Genomic DNA, 14,165 nt, shown 5'->3' on the forward strand with positions numbered 1-14,165 from the left:
TCCTTTTTCCATAACGAAAAAATGATATTCTCAAAATAACTCACTAATAATTTATTAATTAAAATCTGAAACAAAATAAAATTACTTATTTAGAAATAATAATCCCAAATTAGTCTCTTAATTTAAAAAAAAAAATTTAGTTTATATGTACAAAATATTTGTAGATAATAATAACGATATAATTTTAATAAAACCAATCATTCATAGTCGTAATAAAGTTGGCTGTATAACAATATATTATAAAAAATTTTTAGTAAAAATATCATCATTTGTATAATAATCTAAGCCAAACAGCACTTAAGAACTTGTTCTTTTATTGAATTATTAATAAAACTGAAAACAATTTATTACTTTAACAATTATAAAATTTTATATATCTACAAAGAGACAGGTTATAAGAAATATATTCTGAAAAATAATAAATTCAAATTAAGAGGGAAAATATTTTATAATTTAAAAAAATATTATTTTCGTTTATAAAGTAAAATTAAACATTACTGTGACAAATCTTAGAAATTAAAAGATTTTTTATGATCTTCACATATAGGCTATATATTTTTTTTAATTCGGTAAATTAAATAGGATTTTAAAATATAAATAGTTCTATAATAACGAAATTGAAATTATTATTAAATTTACTGTATTATTTAAGTATAAAATATTAAAAATTAAAAATGTCTGTACCAAAATATAAAGATAAGCGCCTCTTACAAATGTATAAAAATATTCACGCAGTTAGAATTAAGATAAGATAAGAATTCTGGAAGATGAAAATATCTTTAGAAAATTCTTCTTTGTCTTTAAAACTTAATAATAAAAAGTTGAGAAAAATTTCCAGACAAATCACACATAAATCATAACTTATATAACTTACAAAGATATTCGCATTTATTACCATAAATTAAGCCTACTATGAATTTTTTACTAGTAGACCACCTTGTGTAGGCTATAAGGTTCTTTCAAGAATTCTCGTCAGAAATCTTAAAATTTTATCCTTGAATTTTGAGACTTCCCAACGACTGTAATTTCATTCATGGACTTGCGATTAAAAAAAAAAAAAAAAAAAATCGAATGTAAATCGAATAATGTATCATTGTTTCTCTGTAAGATTTTAAAAATTTATAGCAAAGTGATAAAATAACTTTAAATCATTCTATGCTCACTTCAAATGCGAATTTTTTAGTTATGATACGAATGAATTATTGAACCAGGTTAGATTAAGTAATGTTATCTTACAGCATTCCAGCATGGTCCTTATTATTGGCAAACAACATAAATATCACCTGTAGCAATAGACAGACGTGTTTCGAGTCAAACTTTCTAATGAAAGAGAGCTGGGAGGCAAAAACCTAGAAAGATACCAAGAGTCGAGACAATATCCTCAGGCTGACTTATCTTCGGTGTCTCGAATGAAGCGTCCTTCAAGCATTACTAACTCGCTTGTAGTAGTGGACTTTATGGCTGTTGTTAGCCGGATCCTAGCAATCAATAGTACGTTATAACTTTTCTTTAATGAGATAGGGAAATGAAGATAAGAAAATATTTTGTAAGAAAACTTCCGGAAATGAGACAACAATCAAATAAATAGTCTGCGAGGTGTAGTAAATTGCCTGCGATCTGCGATACGTAAATGAGCTTGAGTTAGCGAGTAGCTACATCGTAACACAGATAAATGAGGGAAGAGTATTCGACCATCTCCCACTCTACTATATAATGTTCCGATTTAAAGATTTATAATGTAAACCGAGGCTAGAATTCTTAATAAGTCTAACAAACGAAGACAAAGGATCGTATATCATCAAAATCTGCCTTCAGTAAAGTAAATTGTTGTTTTCTTTCGGAATAAAACAATTTCTGTTTCCTGTTATGATCCATAAAAGACGTGGTGGGCCTATAAATGACAAAATACAGTCATTTTCCCTTACTGGATTCTTCTTTTCTTTTTTATTATATGAATATATAAGTAATCAATAAATTATTTCTCGGAAACTCCACCTTTTTTATCTATACGAACACTTTCAGGCCTACTAATCAACAGAATCAAAAACAATTATAGAGACTACAGAGTCAATATATTAAATCGTTTTTGCTAATGTTATAAATTTTTAAATCTATATCATTTAGGTGCATAAAGACTGAAGATACTAAGAGAAAATTTAGGCTTGGGAATAGCAGATTTTATTCACTTCAGGTCTATTTCTCTACTAATATTTTTCACATATGATTCTCTTAATTCGTATAAATATTTATTGGAAAATAGCGCTAGAAGAATGATAAAAATTATGTCTAGAAATTTAAATTTATAAATTCAATAGATGAAAGAACATATCTTCAGGCATTGGAGTCGTAAGATTAATGAATTTCGATGAATAGAGTAACCTAGTTCTTGTTTTATCCGCAATGCGGCGCTAAGATTTCTCTCTCTCCCTCGATTCTTGCCGATAGACATAATTAGGAAAGTATGTATTTATAAAAGCCAGTAAAATGTGTCAAGGGCTGGCCCAAGAGATATACGGTACCTTCCACTAATCAACCCCGCCCTGACAAACCTCACCCCCGCCCAAATGAGGTGGGAGGATTGTCGTATGTTGTCGCAGCATATTATGGGCGAGTCCACTTCCCGTCCTTAGTCATGTGACCGCCCTTGCGTAGGGAGTGAATAAAAAAGACGTAATATGCATCGTATTCGTTCAGCTTTTATACTCCATCATTCTGTTTTCATAGAAGGTCTTATTTTTTATTCGACAGTTTCACTTCAAATACAAGACCGATAAACTCGTCTAATCAATAAGGTTATTCGCAGTTGATAATTATCCAAATTGTAATCCATGCGATATTCAATTATTTTTCAAATATCGTATCATCCCACGAAAAGATCGTTCAAATCTAATTAAATTTCCATTCAGTGACATCACTAATTCTAAAAAGGCGTTAACGATGAAGCGTGGATCACTTCCGCACCTGTTCTTAGCTTCTCAGTCAATTTTGTTTTCCTCCCTTCCGGTCAGGTGATCTTGCAAACGTTTTTGAAGAACGCACCTATTTTTCTTCAACCATTCATTCATATGTCTGCTCTGTAAATATAAAACAAAAAAGTCAATGTAGTTGATTCAGATTTGATCTATAGTAATTTCGTTCAATATGTATTATTATAACACATTAACGCAATAAAAATACTAAAATTACTAACATGAGCTATTCTAACCATGCAAACTTTTTACGTCCTATCAGCTAATCAATGATCAAGTTATATTGTCAAGTGTAATTATCCGTTATCAATAATTTTAGGTTAAAAAAGAGGCTTATAACATTAAACAAAAAATGAATCTACAGGCTTAGACCTTATGCAATAAGTAGTATATGTTTTATTCTTTCTGACGCACTTTTTAACCTTGATAATTGGGGCTTCTTCCTACGCTCTCTTTCTCTCTATACAATCAAGTTTGATCCAACTTTTTAATTCTGTTGGTGATCATCACTTGAACTGCCTTTTTTGTTTAATTTTATGCATCAAAGGCTTAATAACAAGCAACTCCGATACTATCTACAAACAATTCTATGTTATGGTCAATTAATCACTTTTTTTTTTTTTTTGGTTTAAGACTTCGTTCTGTCCCATTGTTCCATTCATAGACTTAATTGTCTCTGAAGACTGTCAATATCTTCCTGGTGATTTGATTTCTGTTTACATTAAGGCTTATCTCGATTTACTATTCTGAGAAGTGTCTTTATACTTTATTTTTTTATACTTTAATTTCTATTGTAAAAGTCCTTTTTTTTTCTTTTTATTGATGTTAATATTTGCCATCGAATCATTTTTAACTTTTTTCATAAAAATATGATAATCCTCTTTTGATCACTGTCTTTTGATAGATAGTTATGCATGCAATATATTTTATGGTTATTACCAGAATAATAATCAAATTCAACTGATAAGTTTTGAACGCATATTTCCAAACAGTATTCTTACAATAGTTAAATAATAAAAATAAACCCAGTTTATTTGAATTAGGAAATGATAGAATCTTACAAATGTTTTCCCCTTTCTATTCTTTGATAAAAATCATTTCCTTATTTTAATGAAAAATTTTTAAATCAGAGCCGAATTTATTCTTTTGGATACTAATTCACCTCTGCCCTAAGGAAGCAAAGGGTTAATTTGCCGGTCTTCTTTCTCTTCTTAGCCTTAATCCAAGCTAATTACAGCTCTACCGAACCACCCTATTATTATCTGCCATTGGTGGAACTCTACAGACAGTTTGACCTCTCCGTTTAATAAATGATGATTCGTCGTTGTCACCTCCCACTTAAAAACTTTTTCACTCCTTTATTAAGCTGCCTTTATTCCTCAAGTCGCACGAAAACAAGATATTCATTAAGATCCTTTAAAATTAGTTAAAACGTCCTTCTCATTAACCAGACTCTTAAGAAATCTCTTATAGAAAACGTGGTCATCAGTCATAGTTTAAGACAAAAACATTTATCTGACAGTAAACGATTGATGGATCTCTATCTTTCGTTTATAATCGACTTTGTAACAAAAGCTAGATATGGTTGAAGCGCAACCTCCGACCATTTAGTGATTCCTTAGACTAAGTCTATGCGTGTCACAGAACTTAATGGTTTTTATACGTGACTTCTTAATTCACAATTAATCTACATTCTTTGGCGCTTAAAATTAATAGAAACCAACATTCTTAAATGAATATTGTTAACAAAAGAACTATTTAAATTTCACATTAAATTAAAATCACGATGCGCCTACTTTAAAACTAGCCTATACGAGTTATTCTTTCAGGCTCGTATAAATTGATTATTGATTGGATTTAAATAAGGTTGTAAATATTCAATCAGGAGAGGCCTCTAAGCTATTTAGATAATTTACGATACATTATAGTTTAAAAATAATATTCTTATTGATGTATTTACAAAAAAGATCAATAGAAACTGGAAGATAATGTAAAATTTTGTAGATTATTTAATGGCACTGCAGAACTATTTTTGAATATTTTAATGATATAACTTTTTAACTTTATAACTCATTGAAGTTTAAATAAAATAATCCCTAATTTAAAATCAAATTAGAATGATTTTATTTTTAATCTATGTCACGAAGGAAAGGCGAGTCTTCTTCGATCTTATCGATATCAAAGAGTACAAGGTCGAAGAACCAATTCTACCAGCTTACTTTTTAAGGCGAGATAAATATTTTAAGCAGGTAAAAAGTTACGTATCTATTCTGTCAAAATAAGAGTAACGTTTTGCTAACTTCTTAAATATTGCGAGGCTATCTAGCTTCTTTATCTTGGCCATTTGCAGGAAATCGGTAGCCAGTTTCTCAGTACTTTCAGAGTATCGATTGCCTATTTGGGGGAAGAGTGTTTCGTTTTAAGATGTAACCCGTTAATCATCAAAAAACGATCCTTGAATTGTTATTCCCGCAGAGTAGAGCAAGTCCTTCGACAACCGGTCAATCCGACGGAAGGAACGAGTTACGCACCTACGCCCGATAGACAACTTTGGTACCAGGGGCGTGTCCTTCTATAGGTCTGACTATACATTGCTGAGCACCTCCGGCAGATGGAGTCTTTTTTCCTTTTCTGATCTCGTCCTTAACACGCTCCGTATGTAAATCTGGGAGGAGCCACTTCTCGCAAACTGTCTGCTTTACGATGTGGCCATCGACAACTGTCACTACTTAATAACAGCGACTTATCGTTAATGTGTTAATCGAAGAGCGACGTCGAAGAATTTATGAAGCCGGAAAGACAAATCCATATTAATATAGCTTGTTTTATTTTACTTCTTCGATTGGAAAAATAATTTGAAATGATATGAACAACTGCCAATAAACTTGTTCCTTAAGTCGGTCGTCTGTCCGCCCATCTCCATTGAACAGAATTTTGAAACATTCGTTCTGCTCCGTAAACAAATTACTCGACCACGTGTCGTTTTACAATTTGGTTGACATTGACACGTAATTTTTTAAAACCCACGTAAGCTTTATAGAGCAGAAATAATGCCTAAGCCTTACAACAATGTGAAACTCGTCTATTCTAACATCAGCATTAAGACCTGATAAACCTGATACAAATATTATTTTTATTTAACATTAATTTTATTAAATAGTTTGAAATTTATAAACACAATCAAAACTTTGTATTTTGTTTTTTTTTAAAAACAGTAATTTAAGAAATGACATATAGAAATTAAACTTTAAAATACGCAATCTGTAAATAGATTAAACGATAACCCAATCAGTTTTTCGTGAATCCTACAAGCTAACAAAAACAAAGTTAAAATTTCATTAAATTGTTCACAGAAGAAAACATTAATAGTATGATTCAACTCGAAAGTTTGAGTGTTTTACTTCAGAAAAAAATAAGTAATTAATTATACATTATGGATTGCAATTAGAAATGTATGCAAAAATTCATTATAAGAACGTGCAAGAAGCTAATAAAGTGGTATAATAGAGACTAAGATGAAAAAAACGAAATTTGCTGCACGAGTTTCTTCTATTTTATAGCTAACCTATCGGCCTTTGACTGCATGTTTGCGGTTCTACTCGAAAGACCTTGTCTTTTTCTGGTTGTTTTCTTCCCAACGACATTGTTCTTATCTCACGTTTAGGCCCATGAATAACCAAAGGTGACAACCGCTCGTGGAGTTGCAATTTCGACATCGAATGGAATTTTTCGATTCCATCCTCGTATCGGTTGAATGCGTTCGAGTTTGACACTTCGCAGTCCTTATTAAGTCAGCGATGTGGCTTCCAGCCATGTGCTTCGGAGCCGGCTGCGGGCTTACGAGATCGCTACCGTATCTGGAAAGGCGTTAATGGTTGTCGTGACGTCATTCGGGCGTGGGATGCTTAATTAATACGTCGTGTCACGCACCTCGACGCGTGGTCGAGAATGAAACTGAATGTTTCGTGTTGTTGGTACACGAGCGGCCGGTCGTGAAACGTCGATTCAATGGTTATCGGTAACTAAATCGCATTGCCTTATCTCGTCCTTATCTGTTACTGTTTCGTGTCCGCGGAAAGATATCGGAGAAATTCCACAGGCTCCTTTAATAGAAATGTTTACTCGATAGCCGTCGTCTAAATATTTCGAGTTAGCAATATGATTCTTAATTGAATATAAATTGATGTATTAATATGGAGGGAGTTTTTCACTACGATTTTTGCAATATTCACACAAAACATAACATTGAGAATCATTTTAGACTTAATAAGAGAACGTAGGCTATTATACTGTTCTGTACAATACACTGCATGTTTTTTTCGTTCGCAGTATCATGAATTCGAGTCCTACTTCAGTGATAGATATTTGCATTGCCGTATTTTAGTTCAAACTGACGTCCATCATTAAAAATAGAATCGAATTTTCCACCAAATTTCAATATATTGTGCTATGTTACACTATTGCCATTTTTGTTCACGTGGTCTATAATAATGAATATGAATGAGGAATCAAAATCGAAATACCGACCTGAGTAATTTCTAAAACAAGTCAAGAGAATAATAATTGAATTCGAACTGTGGATTTTCACATTGATAAAAGAATCTTTCGGGCTATTGTGCTATCAACGTTACAACGTTTTAAACGTTTTATCTATAATAAAATATTAAAATAATTATTTAATAAAGACAAGAAAAAGTAAAGAAATAATTTAAAACCAATATCTATACCCTTTACGAACAGTTTTTAATATAATACGTTTTAAACTTCGTTCAAGTATTTTGGAATAATCATCCCATTATGGAATGATTACTCCAGAATACTTGCATAGATAGATATAAAAACTGGAGTAATCGATTTACAAAAAGGAAAGATGGCAAGACATCATGTGAAATTCCCTTATAATACAGCATAAATTACAGAATATTTTATTTCTACAAGTCAGTTATGGACACATAGCCTATAGCCTACATAAAATGGAAATAAATCAAGTTTTGTAATTACTAAACTATAAGAGTTTATTATTCCCACTTTTATTCTAAAAAGCATTGAATACATAAATGAAGTATTCATTAAAGAGTATAAAGATAATAATCTATGAATAAAGACGTATAATTAATTCTTATGAGATTTAAATTAATAAATGTAAACTTTATTTAATTCTATTATTTGTGATCACAGACTTATGTATCTTTATTTTTCTATAAGCGAGTATTTTTTTAATGTAAACATAATTAACGATTTCTAAATTTTTTACATTCATGGAAACGATTTTGAAGTGAAACTATGCAGAGAAGTGTAACCACTGGCAGTTAACAAGCTGTCTACAACATTTATTAGCGACCGGTTGCCGATGGCTGACGTAAACACGAAACTTTGTAAAACGAAACAGGATAATAATAAATTAATAATTACCGAAAATAAGCTAAATTATTCGCAATTATTTACTTATTAAAGTCAAATTTATTTAAATTTCTATCAGTGTTCGTCGTATTGACTTATGTTCTATTTTTTTTTTTTAAATCAACAATAATAATGATATAAATAGATTAAATCTTAATGTAAACGTCAATAAAAATTCTTGTAATTAAAGTTTGATTTTTATAAACTCAAATTTATTACCAAGAATAAGCCAAGAAAAGCCAAAAGCCAAGAATATATATATATATAATTCTCGATAAGAATTATATATATTCTTGGCTTTTTAATTTGTTATACACTTTTTTTATTTCCTTTTTTCCCTGTTTAATCTGCTGTAAAGTTACACAAGCAACTAAGAAGTGGGCCATTTCAATTCCGTCTCCCTTTAATGATCTAACATTTATCTAGAAGATCTTAATCAATGTGATAGATTGTTAACAGTCAATAAATCTTTCTATTGTTTAAAGTGGTTGTATTTCCTCCTTTTTTTTAACCTTTATTAACGAATAATTTTATTTTTGTCTATAAGCTATATAAAATTAAAGTGGATAACTACTGGCTAATGTATACTTGTTTAACGAGATACGAAGCTGGAATAAAGGAAAAACTTTTTCAAGGTTGACAACATTGATCAATAGATTTAGCAATTAAAACATTTTATGTTGACTACTGTTTATGAATAAAGCGCACGTTTGAATAAACTCTTTTTAAATTTATGATACTTACGAACTTCATCGTAACTTCTTGAAAAGGTGAATTTATAATAAAAGAGCGTTAACGCCATCTAGAGATCAATATAGAAACTAAGTCTAGTGAGACAACGTGATCTGCAACACTCTTGAATATTATTATTTCTAGAAATGCGATATCTTCTGATTGACTGATTCTACTGCGGTTTTTAAATGCAATATATCATCACAGACTTGTCAGATCTCAAATAGACATTTCGATACGAATCAGGAAATATAAATATCCCGTGGAGAGTCTTTTATATAGTAGGTAAGTCTATCATTATTAGTTTCCACCTATAAAAATTGTTATGACACGAAAACATTTTGAATTTTTTTTTTTTCCAGAAAAGATTTTCATGGATTAAATAGGGCCTAATCATTAGTATTTCGGTATGACACATGAATATCTGAAGCAAATCTATAAAATCAAAGGGACAGAAATTAGATACGAATATAAAAGTAATAATACAAAAAACGTACTCCAGGTGCTAATACTAAAGAAATCAACCTCTATTAAACCGGGTCAAAGATTATCGAATCTGCAGTGCCAATATTAATCTATGAAGTCGACTATCCAGTTTAACCATCACTGATATCTTTCCAGGCATTTATCAGCCTTCCAGGACCGATTCTAAAACGAAGACGGAAGAAAGATAAGACTTGCATTTCATCACAGCATCGCCAGTCATTAATTTCTTTTCCAATCCCAAATAAATAAGATTTTTCCAATGATTTACCGACAGCGATGGGTCCACATCTCATACTTCAACACCTCGTCCCATACGTCAGTTAGTCGAAACGCCCCAAAGTTATGGCTAATCTCTCATCATCTGATTGGTACCACATCAATCAACGACTATAATGGAGCTATCAGCACCTCTTCGTCTGATGGAGGGGGTGGAATGCTTCGTGGTCCGCAAATTGGGTGGAGCGCGGGTCATAGTGCAACGACACGGCGAAACGCCCTCCCTTCGTCTCGTGCAGCCCGTCCCCACCTCCTATAGTGCTGCAAAATGATGGGAATAGGTGTCGCTCTAGTCGTTAAATTTGATGTCCGTCCGGTGACATACGACCTCTAATGAATAGAGAAAAGAAACTTTAATTGCAATGTGACACGTTTGAAAAATCGAACAAGTTTGATCTCGAATTAAAAATACTTGGACATAAATGCTTAGTCGCTAACTCGCAGCATAAAAGAACAAATAAATTATTATTTTATTTAAATAAAACGGAGATAAAATCGCCGAAAAATTACTTCAATCCGCGCTGTTCAAAACAACCACAATACATAAATAACAGTTGTACTGTACATTACAGTATATATTTCGAAATAATGAATATTATTATATTGAATATCATGCAGATTCAATAAAAACGATTTAAATGATAGATATAAATTAATAATACTAATTTTACGTATGAAAACTTACCTCAATATGAATGCGATAATTAATACGAAATAATTTCTTGTAAGAGTAGATCGAAAATTACAATGAAAACCAAAAATTCTAAGCAATTTCGGTAGCATTATATCCAAAGTTTTTACAATATTAAAGACATGACTAGAAGATGATTAGAAAAGATGAGACCCAAAAACTCGAACAGCTAGACCTATATGTATTGGAGTAAGGGAAGGGCTGAGATATATTTGCATGTTGGCCACCTCGGATTCGAGGGCGGAAGAAAATCGTGGGCCACGTGGACCACCCACCATAATACCAAATCTTGCTGACATTTCTACCGTTCACAGTTGACGGATCGCAACACCCCCTCCGCCTTCCCGCAAATAGCAAATAATGCCCTTTTACGAGGAGCATCGTGTCATTTTTTTTTTTTTTTAATAAACGCATGAAATAAGTGATTTAAAATGTAATTTAATCATTTTAATACTTGAAATTAAAAATAAATAACTAATAATTAAAAATTTTCTATATAATACACGTTTTTCGTTGAATTTAGCCTATTTTAGGTCCATTTAGACTTTATGCTAAATAAATCAATGTTTTATCTTTAATATAATTTAATAAGAATTATAATTACATATACCATAATATTTAATTTAAAAATTATTCATTTGGCAGTTTAATTATTAAAAAACCTGTTTGAATAAGTAAATTAATTCAGATTTAACTGTATATGTATGCTAATTAAAATTTGAAGATTTTTCTGATCCTTTAATAGCTTTTTATTATTGTTTTGTTACCATTAACAAAAAATTCTCTTAAATTACTAAAAGATATTTTTCAATAATTTATAAACATTTTTATTGATTTTCTTCTTTTTTTTAAGTTAAAAATATTTAGGAAAAATAAAATCTAATATATGAGAAAGAGACGAGTCAATTTGTCAAATATAGAAGAGAGAGAGAGAAAAAAAAAATACTTTTTTGATATTTAATCTTCTTTTAAAGCTTATAGGTCTAACTATAAATTGGAATATATAAATATTAATTTAAATATAAAAGTTTCTAAATACCTGTTAATTAAAGATTATAAAAGTTTAACTAGTGATTTTTATGCTAATTGCATATAGTAGTGCTCTTAATTAAATTCTTTCTTCTTGTGTAAAATTTAAAATAACAAATAAAAGAAACAAAACAAAGGGTTTTTCTGTTCAGAAGCTACATTTTTATTATTTTTGTTAAGAGAAAAGTTGTTTACAAATCTGGAAGTCGACATTTCTAATCTTATATGTTGGCCTACCTACGCAGAGACTTGAATAATGAATGGTGACACTAGTTATTTGTTTTTGCCTACGAAACCCTACAATTTAATGCATCGAAAAAATCTATTAGACTTAAATGAAATTCTTTCCTGTGTCAGAATTATAACGCATCTTTTGTCTCACACGACTTTATTATATTTCTTTGTCGCGGAAACCGCGGAAGCATCTGCAACAGGTTGGCAAAGAAAAAAAAAATAGTAACTACCGATCTCCGGTGACCCGTGGCTCGACCTTTGCACTCTGGATGTCTCTACGATTGCCCCAGGATGCAACTGCCGGAGCACAAGTCGTGACGTGGAAGCAGCTACTACATTCGTGATTGCACAGCTATTCGGCGTCAGAGGGGCCGTTGGGTCACAAATATTGCACGGAGCAATGTTATTTTATGTTATTTTTTTATGTCGGATAATTTAAAAACCGAATTATTTCTTAGTAATATTTTTATTTATAATGTAATTTGATAGTCATTATAACTTTTTTTAAAATAAAACTGAATACCGTATAAGCTAAAATTGGGTTTTATTCACGTTTAGACAAATTATCTGTTACATAGATCAATGGCAATAAATTTTGTATATGTTAATAATCAGTAAATCAGTTAGTTCTTAGTTTTAAAGGATTTTCCAAGAAGTTAGATTGGGATTTGCACAGAAAGCACCAATTTACAGGAAGATATATGTTGGAGCTTAACTCTACCTGTTACGGGGAGAGATATCCGCATGAGTTTAGCTAATATCATCTACGGGGGGAAATTAAGATCAGATTAGAAACATTAATGAAAGATCTAAAGGTTCGAATTGTATTCGATCTTTCAAGACATTAGAAAAATATCCTATTACGTGGAATAGCCACATGGTAAGAGTTTTCTTATAACGATAAACGATCCAGAAATTTATCTTATTCTTCATTTGCTGCATCAAACTGAGATAAAATCACACATGATTTTTTTTAATAGGCTTGAAACATTAAACTTAAATTCTATATTAATTATATATAAATTCGAGATCTCTAATGAAAGTTGTCTGGAAATAATAATATATAAATCTGCTTTTGATTAAATCAAGAAGTTAACATAGCGATGGAACAATGTTGTCATTATTTCCAGTATTCTTATTATACTAACTAAATTAGTTTATCATTAAAAATATTTCATCAGATAGTTATTTTTAAAAAAATGATTTTACCATCTTTTCAATTCATTAAAAAGACGAGTTACTTATATAATTCATTTAATACATTTAATTAATACAAAATAAATGTTTAAGCCTGTGCGTTAAAATATACCAGTAGACCTATTCAAGATGATGTTAATGAGAAGTATTATAAGAAGTATTAATGAGAAAGTATTCAAACCATTTTCTGCACGTTTCTTCTACAGAGACCGTGCACGTTTCACTTACAGAGACGAACGAAAGGTGGTCACCTTTCCGTTCGTCTCTGTAAGTGTTGTTTGATTTAACGTTGGAAAAACGTGAATGGCAGCGAATGGCGGATGACTTACGACGACTCGGTTCTATCTTGACTTATAGCGAAGGTCGTTCCACCTTTGCATGCAAACGGGCTGATTAATTAAAAGGATTTGCTGCGTAATTGTTAATCATCTTCCTTGGTTAATTTACACCTCACTGTTCGCTTGTCGTGAGTCAGGCAATCGATGAATACGTTCATTTACACTTTTTTCTAAAATCTCGCATATTTGTTTTTATCTATAAAAAATATTAGATGCACGCTTGAACTTGTTCTTTCTCGGTCTTTCATTAAACTTCAGATCGTTATCTACCCGCATATATTAACTTATAATATACTAATTTACAACGCGTTTTACGTAAGTATCAAAATCTAAATTACTTTTGACTCTTTAGAAAATATTAAAACCATGATTTATTATTCAGCATTTTTCTAAATATAATGATATTAAAGTATTTCATATTTTATAATTCACATTTTCTATGTAAATTATAAAATTTAATAAAACGTTTCAAATAGTATTTTAAAATTAAATTTAAAAAATCGAAAGAATATTTGTGCTATATAAAATTTATATCAAAATAAATTAGTTAAACATTATATTTTTTATAAAATATTATCATCATTCTGTTTATTATTTTAATTATTTTTCACTGCGAGTTTTGGAACTGATCGAATGTTTTTCGTAAAAATGTCGAATGCAACTACTGTACTTGAGGTTGTGCAGTTGAACATCTTTGTACTTCATCTCTACAGGAAGCCGATAGAAAAACAAACATTGTGCTTGTATAGTGAGACAAAGTACAAGGAATGCATTATAAGAGTGGACCCCGACCACTTCACATACAAACGATGT

At 30.7% G+C, this 14,165-nt stretch overlaps 1 long non-coding RNA gene across 2 annotated transcripts; it reads right to left on the minus strand.

The window, feature by feature from the left end:
• Positions 1-2,155: 2,155 nt before the first annotated feature.
• LOC136980683 (uncharacterized) lies at positions 2,156-10,743 on the minus strand. Of its 2 annotated transcripts, XR_010881589.1 has the most exons (3): positions 10,549-10,743; positions 9,856-10,193; positions 2,156-3,074 (listed from the first exon to the last, which is right to left on the minus strand). It is a non-coding gene; the product is annotated as an uncharacterized lncRNA (long non-coding RNA). The 2 variants fall into 2 exon arrangements; XR_010881588.1 differs by lacking the exon at positions 9,856-10,193 and having other exon boundaries at positions 2,677-3,074.
• Positions 10,744-14,165: the final 3,422 nt, after the last annotated feature.

This window comes from Centruroides vittatus, unplaced genomic scaffold (assembly GCF_030686945.1).
Source record: "Centruroides vittatus isolate TY-2023 unplaced genomic scaffold, ASM3068694v2 contig_717, whole genome shotgun sequence".
NCBI lineage: Eukaryota > Metazoa > Arthropoda > Arachnida > Scorpiones > Buthidae > Centruroides > Centruroides vittatus.